The sequence below is a fragment of the Ictidomys tridecemlineatus genome, chromosome 16 (assembly GCF_052094955.1).
Source record: "Ictidomys tridecemlineatus isolate mIctTri1 chromosome 16, mIctTri1.hap1, whole genome shotgun sequence".
Classification (NCBI taxonomy): Eukaryota; Metazoa; Chordata; class Mammalia; order Rodentia; family Sciuridae; genus Ictidomys; species Ictidomys tridecemlineatus.
The window spans coordinates 47,722,423-47,749,430 of NC_135492.1; the positions used below are offsets into that span (position 1 = coordinate 47,722,423).

Genomic DNA, 27,008 nt, shown 5'->3' on the forward strand with positions numbered 1-27,008 from the left:
GAGGGGCTTTACCACTGGGCTACATTCCAGCCCTTCTTTATTTTTTTTACATTAAGACGGAGTCCTGCGAAGTTACCCAGGAAGGACTTGAACTTGCAATCCTGCTGCCTCAGCCACCCAAATCAGTTGGATTACAGGCGTGCACCGGTGCTCCTCACTTTGCTCATTTTTATTTCTTTAAGTCACCTCCACACACATTTTTGTTTGTTTGTTTGTTTAAAAAGAAATAATATATTGCTAAAATACTTTGGACACCTTTCTTATTACCAAAATGCACATCGTCCCTTCCAACACAAGCAGTCGGTGTGTCTCGCCAGAGCTGGGTGCTGGAACGCTCCTGACTCGGTTCTGAAAGCAATGTCCCCGTCAATATTGTGCGTTGTACCTGAGAAACTGGATATAACACTCCAGTTTTCTCTTTTCTCGGGCAGGTAACCTATTTTATTTTTTTCCGGGGTCAAATTTTTGTATGAATTTTCTCCTTGTTCCTGGAATTCCAAAGCTTCGCCCTGATTTGTCTAGAAGGTTTTATTTCCCTTAATCCTCACCAGCCTGTGGTGAGTTCACTGGATGGGAAGGCTTTAAGCATTAGTCTAGCTTAGGGGAAATGAAAAATCTATTATTCCCCGCCACACACACCCTTCCTCCCATCTGTTCCCAATTTCTAAAGCTCCTATTATTAGCTATGAGATGAGCCCCAGGACCTACCCTACACATCTCATCATCATCATCTTTATTTTTTAACAAACTAAACCGTTTCTTCAGTTGTATTTATGCTAATTTTTTGCGCCTTCTAGTTCATTAATTTGGTTTCCACAAGCTTCCCTTCTGATATTTACCATCTCTGCTGACGTTGTTATGGTTGCTGTTGCCCGAGCAATTTCTTTCTTTGATATTTTGGCTTCAATTTTGAATTGAACTTTTATGTCGGTAGTTTTGGTCTGGTAAATGCACGTTCCTCTTGAGTACGGTAGGTGACATCCATGTGCTTAACATCATAGTGGTTCTCTTAAAATTTGTTTATAGACCTTGACAGGCCATGTGGCCAGCAGAGAGCAAGACCCTCTCTTCCTCCAGTCCACACATTTGACAAATGCTCTCGATTCAATCAACAAGGCAGACACAGCAGGGCACACCTGTAATCCCAGCAGGTCTGGAGGCTGAGGCAGGAGGATGGCAAATTTCGAGTGCAGCCTCTGTAACTTAGTGAAATCTTGTATCCAAATAATAAAAACTAAAAGTATCTGGGAATGTGGCTCAGTGGTAGTGTACCACTGGATCCAATCCCTAGTACTTCCAAAAATTAATTAAAAAATGAAAAACAGATCTGAACAGTTCACCAACCTCCTCCCTGGGTGAACGGTAGCCACGGATTCTCTAAGGCTTCAGGTGCATAGGTAGGGAAAACTTTATGAGCTCTTCCAGTTGTGGGGCATAGTTATTTTCTTTTTTCCTTCTTGTATTGTTCAGGAAATGGGAGAGAAAAAACAAACCCTAAACAAACCTCCACCTACACAGTTTGCTGAACTAGTCATTGCCATCTCACCCCCGGATGCCTGTACATTGGCAGGATTCTTTTTTTTTTTTTTAGTTCCAAGCCTACATACCTGTGAACATTCAAAGAGAATAGTTTTCAATCCAGTGAACAGACATCTGATCGTAAAATACTTGATTCTCCATCAGATGGGTACCTCCTGCCGGCAAACAAAGGGAGGTGTTTCTGGCACCGATCAAGCTGAGATCCAAACATGCTCAGATGGAGAGAATGCGTATAGGAAAACCACTCCAAATGAGGTGGCGTCTGATTTGATCCGCACTCAACATAACACTAGATTTAGTCTGAAGCTGGGAGCTTAAATGAAAATGGAGGGAAATCACATGCGATTTTTTTTTTTTTAACTGGAGGTATTTTTAAAAGATGCAATAGTGGTATCTTTCACACAGGAGGCAATGATCTGGGCTTCCTTTCACAATGCAATGGTGAAATCACAATCGGTTTACGTCAAAGGACGGAGCCACACGGGTTTCTACTAAAATGGGATCCGTTTCCTTGACTTAAGGAGTTGATCAGATGTGTCCACCCAATGGCGACAAACAGGGACTCCTCCCCTCTCCTCATTGATAGGCACCAAACTTACAATTCATGACTGTCTTTACTCCCAGTATTGGTTCTCTCTGTCTTAATCATCACTTAGAGGCCATGCCTTGCTTTTTCTGATTTCAATCAGTCTTTCCAGAACTCCTCAATTCACCTCCAGCTAGAACAATTCTGACCCTGGGTCCCTCTTATTCCAACCTGCGCCATCTCCAGAGCTCCAGTCCCAAGTGAAGCGGCTCTGGACACCTGTCTGGGCGGCTGTGTGTCCCTGTGTGTCCACCTGAGCTCTCTCCCAGTGCCCTGTCCCTCCTGCTACGGGCTACTCTGCACCTGAGCATCTCTCTGCACTTCTGGTCTTTCCACTCTACCTTCATGGAAGGCCAGAATGATTGTTTTATTGTTTCTTCTTCTTAAATTAATTTACTTTTCATTTGTTCTGCTTAGTTACACGTGACAGTAGAATGCACTTGGATACAGTCTACATAGAGGGCGTATCCTTTCTCATTCTTCCGGTTGCCTCCGGTGTAGGGTGGCCTTTCTGAATGACCTGGTTGTGACCTGGTAACCTCTCTCGGACATCTCTCATCTTCTTAAAGCAAAGACCCGAGAACTCTCCGTGGCCCCAAATCTCCCCACCACCTGGCCCTGCCTCCTGCCTGTCCATTCTCCCAGCATCCCTTGCTGCAGCCGCAGGGACTCCGCACCCAGTTCTAGAATGTCCATCTCTTCTCCCCTGGCTTGCACAGAGGGTCGCCCTTGCAGATACGAAGCTTTGGCCCTTTCGGTCTAGCAAACGTGAACCTGTCCTCCAGGGACCCGCTGTGATGTGCCCCTTTGGTACTCACGCCAAGCCCTCAGCTTCTCATTTTTATCACTCAGTGACACTGGGACTTGACCCAAGTGGGATCATTAGTTGAGCTTCCACCCCCCCCCACTTCAGAACACCGACTGCAGGTAGACAGGGACGGTGTCTTCTCGTTTACTTACTGATGCATTTATTTCTATTTCCCATTTTTGCAGCCTTGGAGACTCACCCCGACGAGCACAGGTCCCCTGCCCATGCTCCACCACTGAGCCGCATGCCCGGCCCCTCAGGGGGCCTCTGGGTTCCCACTGTGCCCTCAGGTTCTGGCACCGATCCTGGTGATTCATACACACTTAATGGGCCTCCTAAAAAAATCCACCCCGTTAATTGGTTCCAGTGGATTAATGCCCGGATTCGGGTCCAGTTCTCAGCACCCAAGGGGATCTGCAAACTGGAAGAGGCACACCCCTATCGGTGGCAGAAGCACCTAAGAAACCCTCCATGAGGAACAGGAGATACTGACGGCCTCAGCCCACTTCTCCTTCACTGTGACCAAGAGACCTGGTGAGAACGACCTCGGGGTGGGGGACGCTCATGTGGGGCTCACGGTTACAGAGGGCTCCGGCCAGAGGAAGGTGAACGCATGGATCTGGGCTCAAGGTGAGGAAGAGCATCATGGCCAAAGGGCCCAGGGGAGGAAGGGCTCAGCTCATGGTGGGGGTCAGGAAGCAGAGAGGTTGTGACCTGAGAGCTTTGGACCAAATGCGACTGAGCCATGTCTCCTGCCCAGCCCCCCCCCCCAGGGCCAGCCACACTGTTGCAAAGAAAGGATGGAGCTGGAGAATAGGACACTAAGGGAAGTCAGCCAGTCCCCCAAACCAGTGGGGATGGAGAGGAGCATGGGAGGAATGGAGGATCTCTACATAGGGCAGAGGGGAAGGAGGGGGCATGGAAAACAGTATGGAAAGCAGTATGGAGATTCCTCAGAAAATTGGGAATGGAACCACCATTTGGCCCAGCTATCCCACTCCTCAGTATATACCCAAAGGACTGGATACAGCTACATCAATGTTTATAGCAGCTCAATTCTCAATACCAAACTATGGAACCAACCTAGGTGCCCTTCAACACACGGATGGATAAAGAAATCGTGATATGTATATACACACTGGAATATTACTCAGCCACAAAGAAGAATGGGATTGTAGCATTTGCCAGTAAATGGACAGAACTGGGGAATATCATCCTAAGTGAAATCAGCCAATCCCTCCAAAACCCAAAGCTTAATGTTTTGTCTAATATGCAGATGCTAATTCACAATAGGGTGGTAGAGATACTTTACATTAAAGGGGCATGAAGGGAGGGGAGAGGGCTTGGGGGAAGGAAGGTCATAGAATGATTTGGACATCGTGACCCTATGTGCATACATGATCACATGACCTGTGAAACTCTACATCATGTACAACAAGAAGAATGAGAGGTTATACTCCATTTATGTACGATGTGTCAAAGTGCCATCTGCTGTCGTGTATAACTAATTAGAACAAATTTAAAAAAAAGAACATGTGTATGAAATCTTGGCAACTGCTACTAAATTGAATCCAAAAACTACTTTTTTTAATATATAATTTAGAGTTTTAAGATGATCTTCGACTCCTCCACGCTAATTTCAGATAAATGAAATCATCCTCCTAATTTGAGGGTTTTTTTTCCATTCACTTTGAGCGATTTCTAAGAATGATTTCATGTAAGTGGGTGCTTATTCATCCAAGTTTCTGGAATGAAAACAATGATTTATTTTGCATCTGCTTATGAAAAAAAAATATATTAGTTTCTGAGAAAACCCAAAGGGAAGAGTGATGAGCCAGGAAATTAAATAATTCAAGGTAAACTGAAAATATTCATCCTACACTCCAGCTCATGCAATTATGAAGATTTGGATTGAGTACATTTTAATGTGTAAAACTAACATTTGTGGCACATCTCCTCTCAGAAAGACTGGTTCTCAGGCGTCTCATAGGCTATTTAACTGGAGGGTCACTAAAAAAAATTTTAAAAATTAAAAACTTTGAAAATTAAAAAAAACATTAAATGTCTATGTGAAAAAACAGTCTCGAATCTTGTTTGAAAAGATGAACTGAACTCTGACAATTTTACTTAGAGAGAACCCTAAAGTCCAGGTCTCAACCATTTCTCCTGCCTCAGCCTCCTCCTAGAGTCTCAGATCTTAAAGCACTCACCCCAGGGCACCCAGGTGGCAGGCAGTAAAGTCAGATTGTGGATAAGCACACCACAAAGTCGGACTTCTCTGTCCACAGAGAGTGAGGAATGTTCCTGGAAACTAATGATTTTTAGTACCCTCTCACGGAGGGAGTAGATCATGACATCTTAATGCACAACAGGAATTCCCCGAGCCTTCCTCAAAATTGCCCTTCACCCCGGGCCACCAAGACAGGGACCAGATGATTCTAATATTTTTACCCTAACTCTGCTCCCAGTTAATGCCACAGGTCTGCGTTAAGTGGCTTGACCTCTCTCCACCTCCAAATATTTGGAAACAAATGCTTCTCCAAATAGGGGTTCGTAAACAGCTGTCTTATTCTTCCAATTGATCTCCTAGTGTCACCCATGCATAAATGGGCAGGGGATCCTCCTGGGAGAGCCACACCCGGGAGATCTGTTCGCTGCCGTTGTTTAATGTTGCCACATGGTGGCGCTGCTTAAAGATGCTGTGTACAGTGGCCTCAAGGAGGCCTCCCTGGGACAGGTACCCGTCCAGGTCCCATACAGACTACGAAAGAAGTCTTCACTTGCAAAATGCTGAGCTCACGGAAGATGGCTAGCACCTGGGGGCTTCCGATATTCTCGTGGCTTCTTTGCTTTAACCCTACAAATGTCCACCTCCTATGACCAGTCTCGGGAGCATGGAGCATGGGGTGGCTCTGGAACCATCTCTGCAAAACCTTACTGGTTCTTCCTCAAAGATGCGGACCTAGCTGGTTTTTTTAGCCTGACTACACCCCTTCCAAGGCACCCTCCGAGGAATGCTTCCAGGTTGAAGTGATTCTGGAATCTCCTAGCAGAGAAGAGAAAAGGCAACTCCGATTATGCAACACCTTTTGCAGAACCTCGTCTTCAAAACGTAAGTATGAACTAGGCTCAGCGTCCTGATGGACAACTGCAGGGACCATGAGATTTCAGTCCATAGATACCACCGTAGGTTGGAGGATCAAGGAGATGTTTTCCGAGGAAACAGCCTATGATCTGAGATGTGAAGGGTGGACGGGAACTACCCAGGAGTAATGCACACAAACACTCTGGGTAATGCAGAGAAGAACTCGGTTATGTCTGAGGAACTAAATGAAAGATGTGTTTTCCCAGCAGAGGGCAAAAGGAGAGTAAGAAGATGAATCTGGAGGATTGGATCCTGTGGAGATTGGAGGACACACTCTCCAAAACCCTTCCAGGGTACCATCTTCAGGACTCCATGTCAACTGGCATGGTTTAGATATGAGGTGTCCTCTAAAAGCCTGTGTGTGAGACAACGAAGGGAAGTTGAGAGGTGAAATGATTAGATGATGCTGGGAGTCGCCCTGGCTCCAAAGACTAACCTCCCCATCCACCAAAAAGAGCCATCCAACAGTGAGCCTGCTAAGTCACATGATCCTTACCCACCAATCAGAACTTCCCCATCCCCCAAGAAGAGCCATCCAATGGTGAGTCCTGGTGACTCACATGATCCCTATCCACCAATCAGGACTTCCCCACCACCGTCCAATGGTGAGTCCTGCTGACTCACATGATCCCTACCCACCAATCAGAACTTCCCCACCACCGTCCAATGGTGAGTCCTGCTGACTCACATGATCCCTACCCACCAATCAGAACTTCCCCATCACTGTCCAATGGTGAGTCCTGCTGACTCACATGATCCTTACCCACCAATCAGGGCTTCCCCATCGCCTTCCAATGGTGAGTCCTGTTGACTCACATGATTCTTATCCACCAATCAGAACTTCCCCATCACTGTCCAATAGTGAGTCCTGCTGACTCACATGATCCTTACCCACCAATCAGGACTTCCCCACCACCATCCAATGGTGAGTCCTGCTGACTCACATGATCCCTACCCACCAATCAGAACTTCCCCATCACCGGCCAATGGTGAGTCCTGCTGACTCACATGATCCTTATCCACCAATCAGAACTCCCCCATCGCTGTTCAAAGGTGAGTCCTGCTGACTCACATGAACCCTACCCACCAATCAGAACTCCCCCATCACTGGCCAATGGGGAGTCCTGCTGACTCACATGATCCCTACCCACCAATCAGAAAGCACCCCATGCCAGCTGTCAAAGCCATTAAATTGTTAAACTGTTTCAACCATCAGACCACCCAGACCACCACCGCTGCTCTATAAATATGCAGAGCTGCCTCAATAAAGGAGCATTTTCTCAGACGGCAAGCCTTGATCATTCTTTCAGATGATGTGAGATGTAACCTAATCACTGGATTAATCCACTGATGGAGGTTAACTGGGTGTCGACTGTAGGCAAGTAGGGTGTGGCTAGAAAAGGCAGATTACTGAGTGCGCTTGGGGGTTTATATCTGTCCCTCCTCAGTGGAGCGCTCTCTCTGCTTCCCAACGGCCATATCCTGAGCTGCTCTCCTTCTCCACTCTCACCCGCCATGATGTCCCATCTCACCTTGGGCCCAGATGGAGTCGCCCACCTATGGATTGAGACCTCTGGAACCATGAGCACCCAATAAACGCTTCCTTCTCTACAATGGCTCCGGGTCACGGTGGCAAAGAAGCTAACTACAGCCCCCAGGGACAAGCTAATTTAATCAAATTCACTTAAAAATAGTTTTCAGTGAAATCAGAGAGGAAAGAGGGGGGGGTCCTGTAACACAGAGATGGTGGGGTACCCTCTACTCTAATCATCTGCTCCTTGGAGACCCCAATGTCTCTGCTCTTGTAGTCGTTTCCTTGGTGCAGATAATGTGTTGGCACGTCCTGTGGCACCAGGGCTCCACGTCCCCGTAAGAGACAAAGCACCTCCAAAATCAGTAGCTCATGGGTCAGGTCACCGAGACTTCTTCACGGCCACCCAGGAAGGAATGAATGCAGACAGGTCGCCTTGGAATAAGAGAGATGGGGAGCTCAGGCTTATACTGAGCGTCCTGCACGGAATGGGAAGATGATGGGTAAAAGCTTACCGCCTTCGAAACCCCAGATTTTTCTAGAAACAAACGTTTCAGGGGGGAAACAGTTAAATAAAAATGAACGAGAAGACATCTGAGTTGTAAACACTTAACCCGATTTGAAGAGGTATCTGAACCCACAGGGAGACGGAGGATGTCAGTTGGTTTTATTACTGTCAATTGAGGACATTGATTTTCTTTTGTTTCTTTTCTTTTCTCTTTTTACTTTTTTTTTTTTTTTCCTCTTTGCCATCTATCAAACCCATTTACCATGAGCGGGACTGTTCTTCTTTGGACAGTCCCATACAGATAGCAACGAGATTCTAGTGATTGTATTTCCTCTGTATTCCTGGCCCTTTCACGGATCACACAGAAGATGACTAAATGGCTTTTCTGTGCTGTTGGTTAAATTCGACTCTTCCCACGAAATGGTGGTGGTGGTGGGGGGTCCCATGGGAACCTCTGGACGTGGTGTAAGAGCAAAACAGATCACAGACAACCCTTCGGGGTTGGCAAAACACGGTGGCCGCCGCCACTTTTGGAGAAGTAATTCTCTCTCGTGCACGTGAATCCAGGACCGGGGGAAGCAAAAACAGCTCTGTTGCTATGGCTTCATATCCATCCCAGGCAGACACCGCAGAACGTTTTCCACTCAAAAAAAATAAAAATAAAATTAAAAAAAAAATTTAAAAAGTTATTCTGCACACAGACTCAGGCAAAGTCATTATGCCAGAAAAATATCTCTAGGGACATGGGAGTACCTTAGGCCAGTGGAGTTGAATGGAAACGGAAGGAGAGAAAAAGGATCCTACCTACATTTTGCATCAACCACAGACATTACCGCGTGGAAGAATGGCAGGATGCAAATTTTAACGTCTTTCCCAACATCCCACCCTGTCGCCTACCTCCGAGAGTCAGGATTTACATAACAGCTGGGGAGAAGTTATAAAAATAATCATTTTTCAGGCACATGGGTGATTTTCCTTGGATGCTTACAACTTTTTTTTTTTTTTAAATTTCTTAAAGTTCTTTAAGTGAAAGCTTCCCTCGACTCCCTAACACGACTCCGTAACGTTTCTGCATGACTTTCGTCTCCTCCTGCCCCGCGTGCCCCGGAGGTGCCAACATCATTTCTCACCTAGGAGACAGAAATAGCTTTCACTCCAGACCTTTCTCTGTGCAGCAGCTGGAGTGGAGTGATATCTACAAGAGACAAACAGATCCCTATTGAGACACTTCACCCACCTCCCCCCTCACCCCAAATAAAAGACCCCCCTTACTGAGGTTTACCAATCCCTGCGTCATGGGGACCACGGTTTGCTCTCCTGGTTCTCCCGCTTCCAGACTCCTCAGGAAGTTATTCTGCTACCCATCTGCAAGGCCCTGGTAGCCACATGCATGTTTAAACTCTTTCCGATCAAGCTTTCCTCTCCCATACTCCTATGAGACGCCATATGTCAAGGTCCACGATGGACCTCCTCCAGGTTCTCCGTTCCCATGGCCCGTCTCAGTGGCCGACTCTGACGGGGTTGACTGCTTCCTTCCTTCTCTGCCAAGATGTCTTTGTTCACCTTGTTCTCGGGGCAGGAGACTCCCTCTGATGCTTGCTCTTCTTCACCAGATCTCCTAATAATGCAGAAATGTGACCCTCCCCTAACTTCCCTACTGCGTTCACTCCGTGGCCACCTCAGTTTACCCTGAGGTTTAAAATACCCACCCAGCCAGGCATGGTGATGGTGCACACCTGTCATCCCAGGGGCCCGGGAGGCTGAGGCAGGAGGATCCCGAGTTCAAAGCCAGCCTTAGCAATTTAGCGAGGCCTTAAGCAACTCAGTGAGACCCTGACTCTAAATAAAATATTTAAAAAATGGCTGGGGATGTGACTCAGTGGTTAAGTGCTCCCTGGGTTCAATCTCTGGTACCGAAAGTAAATAAATAAATATATAAAATAAGAATTAAAAAGTAAGCCAGGCATGGTAGCATACGTCTGTAATCCAGTGGTTCAGGAGGTTGAGGCAGGAGGATTGCAAATTCAAAGCCACCTCAGCAAAAGCGAGGCCCTAAGCAATTCAGTGAGACCCTGTCTCTGAATAAAATACAAAATAGGGCTGGGGATGGAGCTCAGTGGATGAGCGCCCCTGAGCTCAATCGCTGGTGCTTCCTCCCCAAAGTTACAAAGTTAAAGAAAATACTGTGCATATATAGATAACTTCCAGATTTACTTCCATAGCCCAGTCTCATTCCAGGCTCTGACATCTCATTGACTCTCTCTTTCAGTTTTGCAGGAATTTGGGGCTATTGCCACAAAAATCCTGCATAACAGACCACCCCAAAATTCAGAACCCAGACTAACACACTGTGACACAGGTTTGGTAGTTCCTTCTCCTCGACACCTACATGGCAAACTGGCTTCCCATCTTTAACATTTGGATTGAGCATCTCTTGCTCTACAGGACCCACCTGGAGCTCACCATTTTCTACTATAATCCCCTTACACTTGCACTATTCCTCCCCACATTTTTTTTTTCATAACACTCATCAGCAAGTATCAACCCTATAATTAAATAGGGCGGTGGGGAGGGATGGGTGCGGGGCTGGTATGCTCCAAGCACCTGAAACAGAGAAGACCACAAAACTGCATTCCATCATCCATTTCCCTTCTGACCCAGATCCAGCCCAGTGATGGCTCAGACCCTGGCTTACCCTGTCCTTCTATCTGGCCCATGCTGTGCCCCCATACACCCTCAGCTGCATCTCTCAGAAGATTCTAGTCCTACCACATACCACTTCCTCAGGGAGGACTTCTGCTGTCTCTTGGACCCTTCCTTTATCAACACTCTCAGGCAGACAGGATTTACTCATTGGCTACCGCTGCCTGCCCCGTCCCTCCAGGGTGAATTCTCCATCAGAACAAGTCACCTGCGCACCCTGCTCATCCCGGTATCCTCACCTCACCTGCAGCCCTGCTTCAGGGACCAGAAGGAACTAGACAAGTATTTGCTAAATAAATAAAGATCCTCCCCTGCAAAGACGAGGCAAAATAAACCGTGCCCCCCTCCTAGGGAGGGTACAGAATGTTAACTGCGCTGAAAGGGAGGGTAAGCCTTAAGAAATTCACAGAGGGAACATGAGTTTTGTGGTTAAACAGAATGTTCCCAGGCTCAGTCATTCCTAAGAGCTGCAGGAGAGTGTCCTCTCTTCCGAGATAAACATGTTTGAGAGCTGTGTTAAGAGGGAAAGCAAGAAAAATAAGCATCTGGTGTTCACTTTAGGTTGACTAATGTCCTCAATAAGAAAACATGCATAAAATAAACAGGCTAGTTATTTGATGTTTCAAATGATTAACTACAAGCTGAGGTATCTGTGAAGGAGCTATAATCACCAGGGGAGACTCTGTAGACAGATAACCAGGACATCCCTTGCAAACAGGTCTCTCCAACCAAGGGTAGGAGGAGGAGAGGGTGAAGAAAAGCTATGAAAACACAGGTCCTGCACCTGGGTAGAGCCACCTATCACTTCAAATATGCAGAGAAAGTAAGGAAAAGAATAGATACCAAGTTTCCAGCACTGTTAAGTATACTTTGCATCTGCATTAACAACAATGTACTATATGTTTTCCAAAGCTAGAAGAGCTGGGCATGGTGGTATGTATCTGTAATTCCAGCTACTAGGGAGGCCCAGGCAGGAGGATCCCAAGTTCAAGGCCAGCCTTCGCAACTTAGTGAGACTCTAAGCAACTTAGTGAAAACCTGTATGAAACTAAAATGTAAAAAGGGCTGGGAAGGGGCTCCATGGTAAAGCAACCCTGGTTCAATCCCCATTTCTGCTAGATAAATAAATAGCTAGAAGGAAGGACTTTGAAAATCTTCACCAAAAAGACAAGACAAAGGTGTGAGGAAACAGCAGCATTTGACCTGACACAAACATTGCACAGTGAGTACGTGTAACTGACACTTCACCTGTCACCCACTCATATGTATGATCTTGATGGTTCCATGCATTGGCTAAAGCACACATCTACTTGAAACTCAATCGTTGTAAAATACATAAGTAACAAAAAGTTAACATGTCGTCGAAATTTTCATGATCATTAAAAAGAAGCAATAAATTAAAAATATATAATGCATTGAATGGCAAAATTCCAGGTAAATGATCTGTCTCAGAATTGCAGACAGGGCAACAGGCGGAGATAGTTTAGGCAACTTGTTTGCAGACCCTTGGCTTAAACGTGGAGTTTTGCTCCAGAGGGGATACTTCTAACTTCCACGATAAATGCTTCCTAAAGGATAAAGTCACCTTTTTGAGCCCTTGCAATGTGTCAAGTCTGGCGCTGAGCATTTTGTAGATTGTTAGCTTGTAAATGCATAGGAATATGTCTAAGCATTATTTTATAAGACTCTTACATATGTCCACCTACAATACAACATGAGAGGGAGGGAGGGAGGGAGGGAGGGAGGAAGCAGACAGACAGGGAAGGAGCCAGGTGGAGACAGAGAAAGCAAGCATGTCTGCCTCCCTCTCTCTTTCCATTTGCTCTGAAACCCTCAGGTCTGCCTGACAGCCTTATGGAGATCCTTTGGGTGATCTGACTAGCACAGGTCAGGCCTCTGGTCACGTTCTCCCACCCAAGTCAACGCCCAAACCTGCCAGGCGTCTGGTGTCTGCATTTGTAAATGAACAGTAGATTAATTTTAGATCACAGGTAAAAATGCCTGCACCCACTTACGTAAGTGGAAATGCAGATGACCTCTATAGGCATCCACCTACATAGCCTGCTGATTGAAAAATATCAAACAGGGTTACAGAATCGCCAGCCACATTTCCTAGGGCCTTAGGGAATGCTATTTTTTAACTATGAAAGTGTGGAAACTTGAAGGGGCTTTTAGGGTCCAGCAATAACCGGGAGCCAGTAGGGGTTATGTCACGTGTGTGAGTCTCAAGGGGACAACGTACGGTCAGTGGCCCTATTCTCAATGCCTCTCTGCACAGACTGGAGGCCGACATTTAACCTGCCCACCTACAAATTCTGTGCTGTGCTTTCAAACAGCCCCATCAAAGTGTGGACCCCCGAGAAGCAAACCACTGCCTGTGGGCGTGGGATTTCCACAACATTTGTACTCTGCACCGGTCCAGTGCTTCACCAAACTTGAAGGCCACCAGAAGGCGGGCGGCACATTTCCAAAATAATAAAATAACCTAATAGCTGACCCAAGAGCTTCATGCACTGTAAAATTCACCTCATTTGCTCTCAGCCACCAAACAAATCTCTCAGATTATAGCAGAATCAATAAAATATACAAGACTCAATTCAATTAAAGAAAAATCTGCAATGCTTTGGTAACAGAGAATGCAATAAGAGGATTAATCGCTTCATTCGATAGACACACCACACACACACACAGGATCCTGGGAGGAAGGCAGATAATGCTTAAATAACACCCAAAGGTAATTCAGCGAAATGTTAAGAATGTATTAAATGTACATTGTCACAGAAATTTCCATTTGTCCTTGACTTCTACTCATCTCTGATGCAGGTTATTCACACATCACAATAGATACAAAGGCCACGTATTGGAACTGTCCCAAGGCGTCTAGTGATACGGAAGGAGACATGCATTAGGATTCACCACCACTGGATAATGATTAAGTCTATTTATCAAGCCTCATAAGATTTATACAAACGGGGTAATTTTGCTCTATTGCCAAAGTCCAGCAATCAGAGTATATTGGAGTCTAAAAGTTATAAAATCACAAAAATTTGTCCTACTCCTGGTCTTAATAATTTTTTTTCGTTTTCTTATTAGAGCTTATAGTTATACACAGTAGTTGAGTTCATCCCAACAGAGATTTGGATGCATAGAAACCGATCTCAGTTCACGATCCCAGCTTCTCTCTCCCCTTCCCCATTCTCCTTCCTTGATTCTGCTGGATTTCCTTTGGCTCATCTGTTTATGTATATTTGATGGACACTTGTGACTCATTCACAAAGGTGAAGTTCCCTGTGGTATAGTTACACATGCAATGCCATCACTTCATCCTTCTCCGCGTCTGAGTGGGATTCTAAGGTGTGTACAGACCACGGCTTCTTAATCCACTCATCTACGGGTGGGCACTGGGGTTGATTCCATGGTTCAGCTATTGTGGATTGTGCCGCTATCAATATGGACGTGGCGGTGTGACTTGCAGCATTCTGATTTTAGATGTTTTTTTGGGGGGAAATACCACAGAGTGGGATCGCTGGTGGTTCCCACTAGTTTTTTAAGGAACCTCCATACTGCTTTCCAGAGTGGTTGTACTAGTCCTCAGTCCCACCAACAATGCACAAGTGTACCTTCCCACCCCCCACTCCCCCGACACACACACACACGCACACAGCCTACCAGCATTGATTAGTGTCTGTATTCTGGATCATTGCCACTCCAACCGCAGTAAGATGAAATCTTAGTTTCTGATCTGCGTTTCCCTGGTGGCTAGAGACGTCACACAATTTTTCATGTACTTGTTGGTCACGTGTGGTTCCTCTTTTGAGAATTCTCATTTAGTTCTTTGGACCATGGATTGACGGGCATATTTGGGTATTTTTTTTTCCTTGGTGTTCATTTTGGGGGGGTTCTATATAAATTGTCAGTGTTAGTCACTTATCAAAAGAGAAGGTGGCAAAGGTTTTCTCCCATTCTGCGGGCTCTCTCCTCACACTCTTATTAATCATTTCCTCCGTTGTGCGCATGTTTTTTTTTTAATTCGATGGCACTTACTGATTCTTGGTTTTATTTCTTGTGCTTGAGGGGTCTTGTCAAGGATGTTGACAATAGGAGGAGATATTGAGCCTATATTTTTATTCTAGCAGTTGCAAGGGCTCTGGTCTAATTCCTAAAACCTTTGATTCATTTCAATTTGACTTTTGCGCAGGGTGAGAGATAGGGCTCTCATTTTGGTTTTTCTATATATAGCTACCCAGTTTTGCCATCACTATGTTTTAAAAAGACTCTCTTTGGGCTGGGGTTGTGGCTCAGCGGTAGAGCGCTTGCCTAGCATGTGTGAGGCACTGAGTTCAATTCTCAGCACCACATATAAACAAATCAATAAATAAAGGTCCATCATCAGTAACTAATAAAAAATTTAAACAAAAATAAATATAAAGGCTCTCTTTCCTCCTCTTTATTTTTTGGGGTACCACGGACTGAACCCAGGGGTGCTTTACCACAGAGCCACATTCCAAGCCTTTTTCTACATTTTTATCTAGAGGCTGGGTATCACTGAGTTGCTTAGGGCCTCACTAAGTTGCTGAGGCTGGCTTTGAACTCATGATCCTCCTGCCTCAGCCTCTGGAGCTGCTGGGATTACAGGTGTGTGCCACCTGTGCCCAGCTCCAAAATAAATTTTTTGCCACCTTTGTTAAATGTCATGCAGATTTTTCTGTGTGTCTCCTACTCTGTTCCATTGATCTCCATCAAAATAGATGCCAATACCAAGCTGTGTTTGTGAGGACAGCTCTGGAGTATAATTTCAGGTCTGGTATTGTGATGACTCCTGTGTTCCGTTTCGTGCTCAGTATTGCTTCGACTACTCTGGGTCTCTCATTCTTCCATACGAATTTAGGAAGTTCACTGGCATGTCGATGGGGATTGCACTGACTCTGTATATGGCTTTTGGTGAGATGGCCATTTGGACCACATTCATCTTGCCTACCTGAGAGCATCAGAAGTCTTTCCATGCACTCAGATGTTCTTCAACATCTTTCTTCACAAAGAGGACACGGCTAGAGGGTTGGGGGCTTGCCCCTGACCCTTTCACCCCAGAGACCAATGGGGGTTTGTTTGCCCTGAGCTGCTTCCCCACCAATGCTGTGTCCCCTGAAGTCAGTCCTCCTCTGTCGATCCCGGCGTTCCCTGGGTCAATTTTTCTTCCTGTTTTGACTTCTTCCTCCTCTGTCCTGCATCTGTTATCCACGCTCCTCACTCTGGTGGCAGCTGGAGCTGGTGACTCCGAGGTGTTGTTTCTTATGCTCAGGTGACTGAGTCTCTGCGGCTCCACGGACTTTTTTAAAAATCGTTTCATGCTTCATCATTAATGAAGCGGGGCTCCTCGATCACTCCCGTCACTGAGGAACCGTCTTCACGCTTTACAAGTCTGGGGCTAACGGCAATGACTGAGGTTCTGTGCAGGTGATGACCCAATTAATTTGAATAGTTAATTAAATGATTCCCCAAAAGTGTAGTACACAGAATCAATAAGATGGAAAAGTGATAAAGTCTTAGATTCTGAGACCCTCCTCAAATACAGGTAAAAAATTAAATATCATCAATTAATAACATGTTCCAAAGACTTCTAAATGTATGACAGAACTCTATTCTGAAAACGGTTATCAACTCCCAAATAAAAGCCTCAAAGATTTTTTTTTAAAAAAATAACTAAACATCATTTTTTTAAAAATAAGGATTGTCCTAGCATGGTAATTAGAATACCTGGGCTCGTCACAGTCTAATCTAGCAGGCTATAAGGCCTGGGTCACAATACTTAAAACTTTCTGACCCCCCGCCCCCCTCCCAAAATATTCTTGCATCAAAAGAGCAAATGATAATATTCACCACATTTTTGTAAGGAAGATAATGAGAAACTCTATGTGACGGGCTGAGACAGAATGCCAAGCTTCTGGAGAAGGTTCAGCAAACACGACTGACGTGTCATTTCATGTTGAACGGTCAGAAGGATTTTATTTTAAATTTTTTTTTTTTTGCAGAGCTGGAGATCAAACCCAGGACCTCATGCATGAAATGTGAAGTTCCAAAACCAAAGGCGACTGACATCTCACCGATTTTGTCCTGGGTCCCAGGCCTCACAAGCTCACTGGGAAGTCCTGAGTGCTCACCCCTGTCCTGCAAACCCTCTCCCACTGAGCCACACCCTCAGCCTGGAAAGATTCACTTCTGCCAAAAGCCAGTGGCCGCTTGCATTACATGTCACAACAATTAAAACTGAGAGAGAGGCAAAGGAATCAGGCAAGCTGAACTTTTGTGGCTTTTTAAAAAACGGATTCTTTTTAGTTAGCTGTAACATTAGGATGTACTCTGACAGGGTCACCAAAGCATGGAATATAATTGGCTCTAATTCAGTCCCCAGAACTGTCTCCCCTTCCCCTCTTCCTCTGCCCTCCATCAACTTTACTGATTTTTCTGTAATTTATGGGTAGTTTTTTAAACTAGGATCTTGTGGATATACTTGACATGGAGAATCACTGTGGCCTATCTGTGCGTGCATTTAGGAAAGTTTGGTCAGATTCATTCGACTGTTCTCCTCTCTTCCCAAGCCTCCTTCCTCCCCCCTCCATCTCGTTTCTACTCTCCTGCTCTTTATTTCGATAATACTCTTTCTCACTTTTTTTTCCTCTTTCTGTTTCTTGGGACTGTTTGGTCACTGTCCCCCATGGCCGCCTGCTCACCTGCCCTGTCCGCCTTCCCGCCCTCCGTGAACACGAGACCAAGGCTCCGTCTCACCTGAGCACACCTCCTCGGGTTTTGTATCACGGTTGGTTTCCAATTCTCCAAAGCCCCGAGCCTCAGCTCCAAAGGATCAACAGGAGCAGAAAGAGGAAAGAGAGACACAGGCAATGTGACCAGGTCGGCAGAGCCAGCCCCGCCATGCCACCGACTGCAACGCCCGGAAGGGGTTCACATCACTGTGGTCCGATAAATGGGCTTTACGTGTGATGAGGTGCCCAGTGTCCAAATAAAAGGAGACGCACAAGAACTATTTTATCAATTAATTTGGGCATGCGTTACAAAGGAAATAGGATTGAACAGAAAGATCTGGTGTATAAAATGATCCACAAACAATGACCTGATCCGAAAGGCTTCACTGGAGTCTAGAAGCATCCAGAAAGCAGGGAGCGGGCTCCTCTGAGGGACACTGAGGAGAGCCCACCTGTGCAGGACCCCCCCATGCAGGAAGTCCGGCAAGCATCTGAATAAAGCCAAGACAGAGGGAAAGACCCCAGGGCACCCGTTTTGCTGCAGAGAAGAGAGAGAGGAGTACCGCTTCACTGCCAGACGGGGGCAAAACAAGCCCCGACTTCACAAAACACGAAAATCGTGTGAAAACACCCTCCCCGTTCTCTCCCAAGATCTCACATCAGACGCCTGAAATGAAATCCTCCGTTTCTGGGGAGCGCTCTCCTCCCCCGTCCCCTTCTCACTTGCAAAAGCCAATTATACGAGTTTCTGAACTGTAAGGGACGGAGTGGTTGGGACAGGTCATAACTTAAAAAAAAAAAAAATCAGAAAGGCAGAAATACAGCCCCAGAGATCTAGCTCTTAACAAAGCAAATAAAACGGAGAGGCTGGTGTACTTTGGAGAGATTACAAAAGGTTTTTTTTTTTTTTTTTTTTTTTTACATAAAAAGATATTATGTGTGTAGTGACAGGTAGAGACAGATGGTTTCACAAATACTGGGGGGAAAAATACAAGCACCTACACTGTTTATGTCCTTTGCTTCCTTCTTTGGCTTCGGGACCGAAATATCTCTATGGTAAACTGAAGTCACGTGCACCGGGTTTGCCCACGAATGGTTAACGTGCCCATGACTCAAACGACACGGAAATGTCATCAAATGAAGAGGAGAGAGATCTGCGGGAGACATGTGTCACTAAGGGCCACCAAGTCTGGATGGGAAGAGCCATCCTCAGACCTTGATGGAGCCCAGGGACCATCGGGACCTCACTGTTCACTGAGGTCGGATTCATGACATTCGAGCCTCTGCCAAAGATCGGAGGAGATTTCTGGGGACAAGCAAAGCTGCCCAGGGGAAAAGCATTTCCCAGGGGTGGGGGAGCACCATGTAGGATACACGTAGGGCATGACTCCCTTTGTGCCTGAGAACCGAGAGGTGAGCACATAGTCACCTATGTTCAACTCATGCTCCATAATTTCAGAGCAAGCACTAAAGATGGATTTCAAAAACCTCAGTGAGCTCTCCATGGTTCAACCACACACCTGCATTCATTTCCGATGGCCGCTGGGACAAATGACCACCGACAACATAATTTCAAAGATCGATCATCTTATAATTCTGGAAGTCCAAAGTCTAATCCAGCACCTCCTCCCGCATGTCAACATCCCCAGCATCGGCACCCGGTCCCTTTGTCAGGTGAAGCAACACATTCACAGGTTCCAGAGATCAGGACAGGGGCGTCCTGCGCAGGGTGCAAAATTGCTAAAGTGATCTGCGGTTGAGGGACGTCCCCCCGACTTTCTTAGCGACCGCTCTCCCAGCTGAAGAACAAAAATAAGCAAGAGGTTCTTGGAGAGTTGCACGTAGCTCTTTACCTTGCGCACTGCCCAGTGCGTTTGCTGGGACTGGCAGATGAGAAATCATGGGACTTTTTAAGGGAAAAGAGCTGGAATTGTTTGACCGAATCAGAGGATGCTCTTGTCACCGTAAAAGATTTAAACACATCCACATGTGACAGATGTGGGCTGATGGATGCAGAGTTCACTTGAACAAGCAGCTCAGGAAAAAAAGAAGAAAATGAAGTATTTTTCTGAGTGCGAACATGATTTCCAAGGCGTACACCAGCTGTGTGCTCACACACACAATACCAAACAAAGGAAACCATGCACTAGGGTTTATATACGCACACTCATCCTGCCAAATTAAGGCAGGAGGTAGAATACCCAAAGTCATGTGCCCACTGAATAAGAGGGCAGAAACTTAATCCAACTGTGGCATTTAGAGCTGAGACTTTTGCAAAGTTATTAAGTTTAGAGAAGTTTATTAGGATACAGCTCCCCGCCCCATGACTGAATCCTGCTGTCTTTCTAAGAACAAAGTCCAGACATATATGCATCAATATATGTACACTGTGATTCTTGCTATGTGATGCCTAGGATCACCCCAGGACTCTACTAGCATGAAGACCATCAACAGATGAGATTCCTAATCTCATATCTCCAGAACTGTGAACCAAAATAAAAAATAAGCCTTTTTTTCCTTATATAATAGCCTGCCTCAGGCATTTTATTATAGTATTGAAAAACTAATAAAAAACACCATACTTTGATATACACTTTGAACAAGACCATACTTTGTCTGAATGTCTGCCACCCCCCCAAATTCTTATGTTTAAATCCTCAACCTCAAGATGATGATGTACGGATTTGGGGGGTCTTTGAGGAAGTGATTAGATCATGAGAATGGAGCTCTCATGGATGGGAATAATATCCTGGTAAAAAGAGGTTCCAGATATTCTCTTGTTCTTTCCACAGAGAGAGAACACAGCAAGAAGACATGAACTGTGAGCCAGAAAGTCAGACCTCAAGAGACACATTCACAGGTGCCTTGACGGTGGCCTTCAGAACTTTAAGAACTGTCTGTGACTTAGAAGTGACTCCTCTGTGTACGGCCATTTATTATGGCAGCCCAAATGGACCAATCGGCATGGGCTCAGAATTCACTGACGATCTAGGTCCACAGCTCCCTGTATCCCACCTTCCAGACAGCCTGGGGTCCTGCCCAGCTTCAGTGTTAGATGACAGCACATTCCTTTCGATTATGTCGTTATCCGTGCAAAACTGTGCTCATCCCGATTGCCGGGATTAAAAAAAAAAAAATGGGTTGCATGAAAATTCACGTGAACGGGAAATAGGGTGGCAGTGTCCGGTCTAATTCAAGAGTGTGAGAAATCATTCATAGTCCTTAGTAAGGAGCTATGGTTATTTAACAGATAGAACTAATGTCTTTTCCTTCCAATTTAGGTATATTTACATATTTTTTTTTCTTTTCAAATGATATACATTTTTTTCAAATGATGTTAGTCAATAAAAAACTTATTTGTTTCAGGGCTGGGATGGTGGCTCAATGGCAGAGTGCTTGCCTAGCATGTGTGAGGCACTGGGTTCGATTCTCAGCACCACATATAAATAAATAAAGGTCCATCAACAATTAAAAAATATATATATATATACCTTATTTGTTTTGACCTAAGTTCTTAATGAATGAAACTATTGTGTGTTTCTTTTGGCCAAGAAGCTGTAAGAATGTTACTGACATATCAAAGACACCCAGGAACCAAATCTTGGGGACTGTGGATTTATGACTGTCCATTTAAATTCATTTTAAAAAAAATGCCTCTCCTGGTTTGTTCACCAAATGCAGGACTCCAGAGGCCCCGCGGCCCCTCATCCGTTAGAGGAGAAAAGAAGAACTTGCAAGTGTTTTTGAACATTTTTTTCTCCTGGTTTCCAGAAAAATTCATCTCTTCCCCCATGAAAAAACTACTTACAAAGCAGTACGCTTTGCTGCTGGGTTGATCAGAGTTCTTTAGAGAAACAGATCCCAAAAGGAGCGAGAAACAAGTCGTCTTACAAGTACCATGGGATAGATGGGAAGGTAGAGATTTACTAGGAGGAATTGGCTCACGTGATCATGGAGGCCACATCCCCGTGAGATCCAGGAGAGAACTGATGCAATTCCAGTCCAGGTCCCAAATCCTGGGATCCCAGGGGTGCCGAGGGCGTAAATTCCAGGAGAAGACCCATGTCCCAGCTCTAGTCTTGAGGCAGGAAAAAAAAAAAAAAAAAAAAACAAGAGAATTCTTCCTCCTCCTCCTGCCTCTGTGTTCTGTTGAGGCCCTCAACAGATTGGACGCTGCTGCCCACCCACGCAAGGGAGAGCAACCGCACTCCACGTTCCTCTCAGAAGCACCTTCAGAGACTGACCCAGAAAGAATGCTTCATGCGGCACCCCTGGCAGAGTCAGGCTGACACAGAGCATGAAGCCTGACAGCTCCCAGACCTGCAAAGCCTCCTCTTCCTCCTCTGGGGAGGCCCCTGACAGAGACATGTATGTGGGCAGGCGGGCAGATCCCACCACACCTGGCAGGCTGGGTACCCATCCCTGATATGTGCTCAGGCCTTGCGATGCGCGGTGCCCAGGACCCTGAGACGGGATGCAGAAAAGCAGACGCTCGGAGGTAGGATTTACATGGTGCCACGGAGGGGGGTGGGGGGCATTCAGTGTCCGGAGGCCGCAGGAGGCTAAAAGAGTATTCATGACCCTCCCTTGGCATGTGGTAGCCAGGGGACCCCAGGCCAGGTCCTTTGACCATCTTCTAAGTATGACTCTGAGCTCCCTGCTGGACTCCAAAGTTTTCGCGCCCCCCCACCACCTCCCCCAATTCCACTTCTTTCTGCTGAAGTCAGCTGCAGTATTTTTCTGGCACTTGCCAGACAGCCATGATGAGCACAGTCGCCCAAATGCAATCTCCTTGACAAGTTCTGCAAGCCTCGCATTACGTAAGGCGACTTGCATATGGAACGTGTGAGCATGTGAATCACCGTTTTAATCCGTTTTTTTGCTTTTTTTTTTTTAATGCTGTGACCAAAAGAGTTGACAAGAACAATCAGAGGAGGAAAAGTTTCTTTGGGGGTCTCACGGTTTCCATAGCGAGCCAACCCCATGGCGCTGGGCATAAGGGGAGGTCACGCATCATGGCGGAAGCAGCTCAGGACATGGCCACTGGGAAGGGGAAAGAGCCTGGCTTACCAGGGACAGAAGATGAACCCCCAAAGGCATGCCCCAATAACCTACTTCTTCCAGCCACACCCGACCTGTCTGCAGTCACCAGCCAGCTAATCCCCACCAGGGGATTCATGCACTGATTGGGTGAAGGCTCTCATAACCCCATCATCATCTCACCTCTCAATCCTCTAGCATTTTCTCGCTCATGCATTTTCAAGGAGCACCTCGTCTCTAAACCCTAATAATCACCCCTGAGCCACAAACAATTTTGAATAAGGCATCTTCCCAACCCCCTACATGCAAATTTGCATCCACAGGAAATGCAAGTGTGGAGACACACCCAGAACAGACATTCTGACTCGGAACTCCAAAATACAGAGCTCAGAAACCAGAGAAGGGGGTTCCGGGGCCCCTTTGCCTGCAGCAAGGCAGAGCCCCCGTGGTGGCTGATCTCTCTGCCCAGTTCATTTAGAGGAAGACCTAAATCACTTGCTTTTTTCATGGGTAAAGCTGACACCAACGTCAGTAGAGCAATATGAAATGTGCCACTATAACATATGAAATTGACATTTCGTGTCCCTTTTAGATACAGCCAGATGACCTCCGTCTAAAAAGCCATTTAAAAGGAAGCCCGGAGTTCTCTTTTTTTTTGACAGATGGGTGCCACCGTGGGAGAATTTATCTCAGTTATATCTGAACTCAAGTATGATCTGCGCAATTATTTTGATTCAATGGCATGAGACACTGTGAAAATATTTTTCCTCTCACAGATTCTAATTTGTTATGTCACAAATGTCCTAATTTTTTTCCCTTTGTTTCTTTTTTTTTTTTTAAATTTTGTTTGCATTTCAGCAATCACATAAAACTGGATGACCTGGAACCAGTCCTTCAAACCACCTTCACCCATTTCATTTTGTTGGGCAAAAACAGACTCCACAATTAAGTAATTCCTACAGTGCACTCATAAAAAGGCAAACTAAAAAAGACTCCATTCTGTTGAGCTGTGGCTGTAATCGAGAATATTCCTCCTGCCCCAGGCTCTCTGCCCATGTTCACACCTTCTCCTCTTCACCATCTCTGGCTTCCACATGGTGCAGATAGGTCATCTCCAGTGCCCTCCTTGTTGGTCCTGCCACACCCCTTTCAGTGCTGGACCCTGGGTTAGTTTTGAGAATTTCATTGTACTTCATAAGATCAGGGTCTGTCAACCCTAGCACTAGTGACCTTTTGGGCTAGATAAATCTTTGTTGTAGGGAACTGTGGTGGTTAATAATAATGGATCCACTTGACTGGGCTACAGGGTACCCAGGCATTTGGTTGAGTATCATGCCATGTTTGTGTTGGATGAGATGGGAATCACGTGGAAGAGTAGGTGGGTTGAAGCAGACTGCCCTCCCCAATGCAGGTAAGTCCCTCACAGTCAAGGGAAATATAAGCAGAGCAGAAAGGATATGTTAAGAGCACATTCTTGCCTAATTCTCTGAGCTGGGGCGCCATATTGGTTCTGAGTCTGGAGACTCATGACTCACCCAGGGGCTGGTCTGTGCATTGTGAGATGTTGATTGGCATCCTTGTCCTTGACTGCAATCCCTTTAGTTATGGCAACCAAATGTCTCCAACTATTATTAAGAGACACCATTGGTTAATAAGAGACACCATGGGGACACTTGGGGGCATTTAACTATCCTCGAAAAATCTCATACACTTGTAGCAGTGATAACACCGTCATTGTCAATATCCAGGCCCTTCCTGAATTGAATAATCCTCCATGCTCTCTCCTCATAGCTCTTCTCTGCCTCAGACGGGATCCTCTCATCCATCAACCTGCCCATCTTGTCTCTGTAAATTAGTGATTCCCAGACTCAGACCCGGGAAGAGCTCAATTTATCCAAGAGGCTTGCTCAACACACCAGCACCCCGGAGAAGAAGCTGATTTAACGAACACTGTTGTGAGGCCAGCGAATCTCTATTAACAAAAAAGTTTCCTAGGTGATTCAGATAAGTAATCCCAGTAGGGGTGCAATTTTCCTAAAAGTGCAACAGGATATGATCAGCAATGGCACAAATACCTGTAGACAAGCCATCTGTCTCTGGATGGGAGAGGGGTTGCAGACGGTCAGCTCCCAAGTTGATAGTTTTTTTTTTGTTTTTTTTTTCCAAAATGTAAGGAAAGATCATGAAATGAGTTTGTTTTCAGCTGGGATTAATTTTTTAAAACATTTTGTTCATCAGTCCCAAAAAGATCATTTCTCATAACAACACGTGAAGTCACAGAAATACAAGCTTTTAGAAGTCGCCGACTCCATTTTCATAGGAAAATCGTAACAATAGGATCTTAAATCTAATTCTGCAAAGGGACTCTTAATAAATCAAGAGATTATTAAGTGACCTAGCCAGCGATAAATTAGAATAGGAAAGTTACCCCAAATTAAATAATTCATGAACTCAGGCACTCAAGTAATTTCCTAAAATTCACTACCAACGATTCAAGCTGCAGGATGTGTATTTACTTTGCTCCGCTGGAATGTAAATTCCTTATCTCGAGGGCCTTCAGGTGTCCAGTTTAAAACTTCACAGTCAGTCTGTAAATATCAACAATAATACGACTACGTAAAAGTTGCCCCCGAAAAAAATAAAAAATCTATGTACAGCCAGGAAAACGACGCGGAAATCAGAAGCCATTTCAAAAAGCCACGGGGGAGACTTGGAGTTACTCTTTTCTGGAGAACAGATCAACACCAACCGGAACGTGCAATTTGTTCTTCATTACAGTTCACAAAAAAATACCATTATCGCCTTCTCTTTCCCCTCTGCTAGCAACAATCATACAACACAGCTGAATTTGATAAAGACAAAGGCCCTTACAGAATCTCAAGGATGACATGGGAAAACAGACTTCATAGAAACTGTCCTTTGATTCCAAACAAGAATAATTAAAAAAAAAAAGTGCAGGCCACTTCTTATTTTATTTTTTATTTTTCAATTTTTTCTCTATGGAGGAAATGAATCGAATACAGCTACAACTGCAGATAGGAAAGAGTGAGCCCACACAGGGCTGAAGTCCCCAAGCCAGAACCTGTCCTCCAACCTCCCACGGATTGCTCTTCTGCTCCAACATCAGACCCTCCTTCCATCCCGCCTACTTCCTCCTGTGTCTCACTAGCTTCTTGTTCTGTGAACACCTCCCGAGAAGCGATTTCTCTGTGACATTCACCCTGGCCGTCTGTCCTGAGTGTTGGAAGCTGTTGGGCCAACTATTCTTTGACTGTTGCTGCCGCTTCTTCAGAATCCACCCAGGGGCTGGTTGGGGCACTGTGAGATGATTTCCCTGGCACCGTGCAGACTCAGGAGGCATCCGTAAAGACAGGGTCGCAGGCCCTGTCTTCCAGATGGAAAAATCCAGCCGAAAAAAAAAAAAATTTAAATAAGAGACTCTCTTTCGGTGTGGGTAGAAAAATAAATAAGTACATACGAGTGTTAAAAAAAAAAAAAAAGGCAGAACTTTCTAAACTTCTTCCCTAATGAAAAAGGATGATTATCTTGGACACCAGCCAATCACAAGTCCCCTCTCTACTTATCCCAAGATAGAGTGACCACTCTCCTCATCACAGTGATAAATTATAATGAAACCTCTGAGGATATGAGACAGAGAGGCTTTGGTTTTGGGACTGTCAAAACAATGATAATAAAACAGCTGCTCACCTCCGTTGGAAGAATAGAACACAGTATCTCCCTGGGTGATGGTGTGACTGAGATGATCTGATGGCGTGGTTGCATGGTGTAGTCGTTGGCTGGCCAGTCAATTGCTTCTTCCATAGGATTAGCGTGGGCTTCTTCATAGCATCTTGTAAGGGGTATCCCCCAGAGAAAGGATGCCCAAAAAAACAAGGTGTATATTGCAAAAGTCCTGAAGATTTTGTCACAAGAGTCGTGGAGGAGTTCTCTGACACAGAATCTGCACAATTGTGTGCATTGTGTGAGATGACCACCTGCGGTGTGGACTTGCAGAGGTTCTCTGCGTTATTTTAAATAGCTAGATACTACTGGGCAAAGACTGTCCTTGGATCATGAATTAGAATTAATTCCAAGTCTGATATCCCAGAACGAGACATTGTCCAAACTGGGACAGGCATTGAAATACTCAGATTCCAAGTCCGCCCTTCAGACAGTACGAGGCGGGTGGCAAATTCAATCACACTAGACCAAGGTGCCAAGAACATTCACTGGAGAAAAGACAGCCTATTCAACCAACGGTGCTGGCAAAACTGGAAATCCACAGGTAGCAAAGAGAAATTAAACCTCCATCTCTCTCACCCTGCACCAAAGTCGACTCAAAGTGGATCAAAGAGTTGGGCACTAGAACAGAGACCCTGCACCTAATAAA

At 45.5% G+C, this 27,008-nt stretch overlaps 1 protein-coding gene and 1 long non-coding RNA gene across 6 annotated transcripts in view; one reads left to right on the forward strand and one right to left on the reverse strand.

The window, feature by feature from the left end:
- The window catches only part of Cntn4 (contactin 4), an 819,812-nt gene that overhangs the window by 760,549 nt on the left and 32,255 nt on the right, over positions 1-27,008 (reverse strand). The window lies entirely within an intron of this gene.
- LOC144371182 (uncharacterized) lies at positions 21,787-26,125 on the forward strand. Its single transcript, XR_013431342.1, has 2 exons — positions 21,787-22,076; positions 24,410-26,125. It is a non-coding gene; the product is annotated as an uncharacterized LOC144371182 (long non-coding RNA).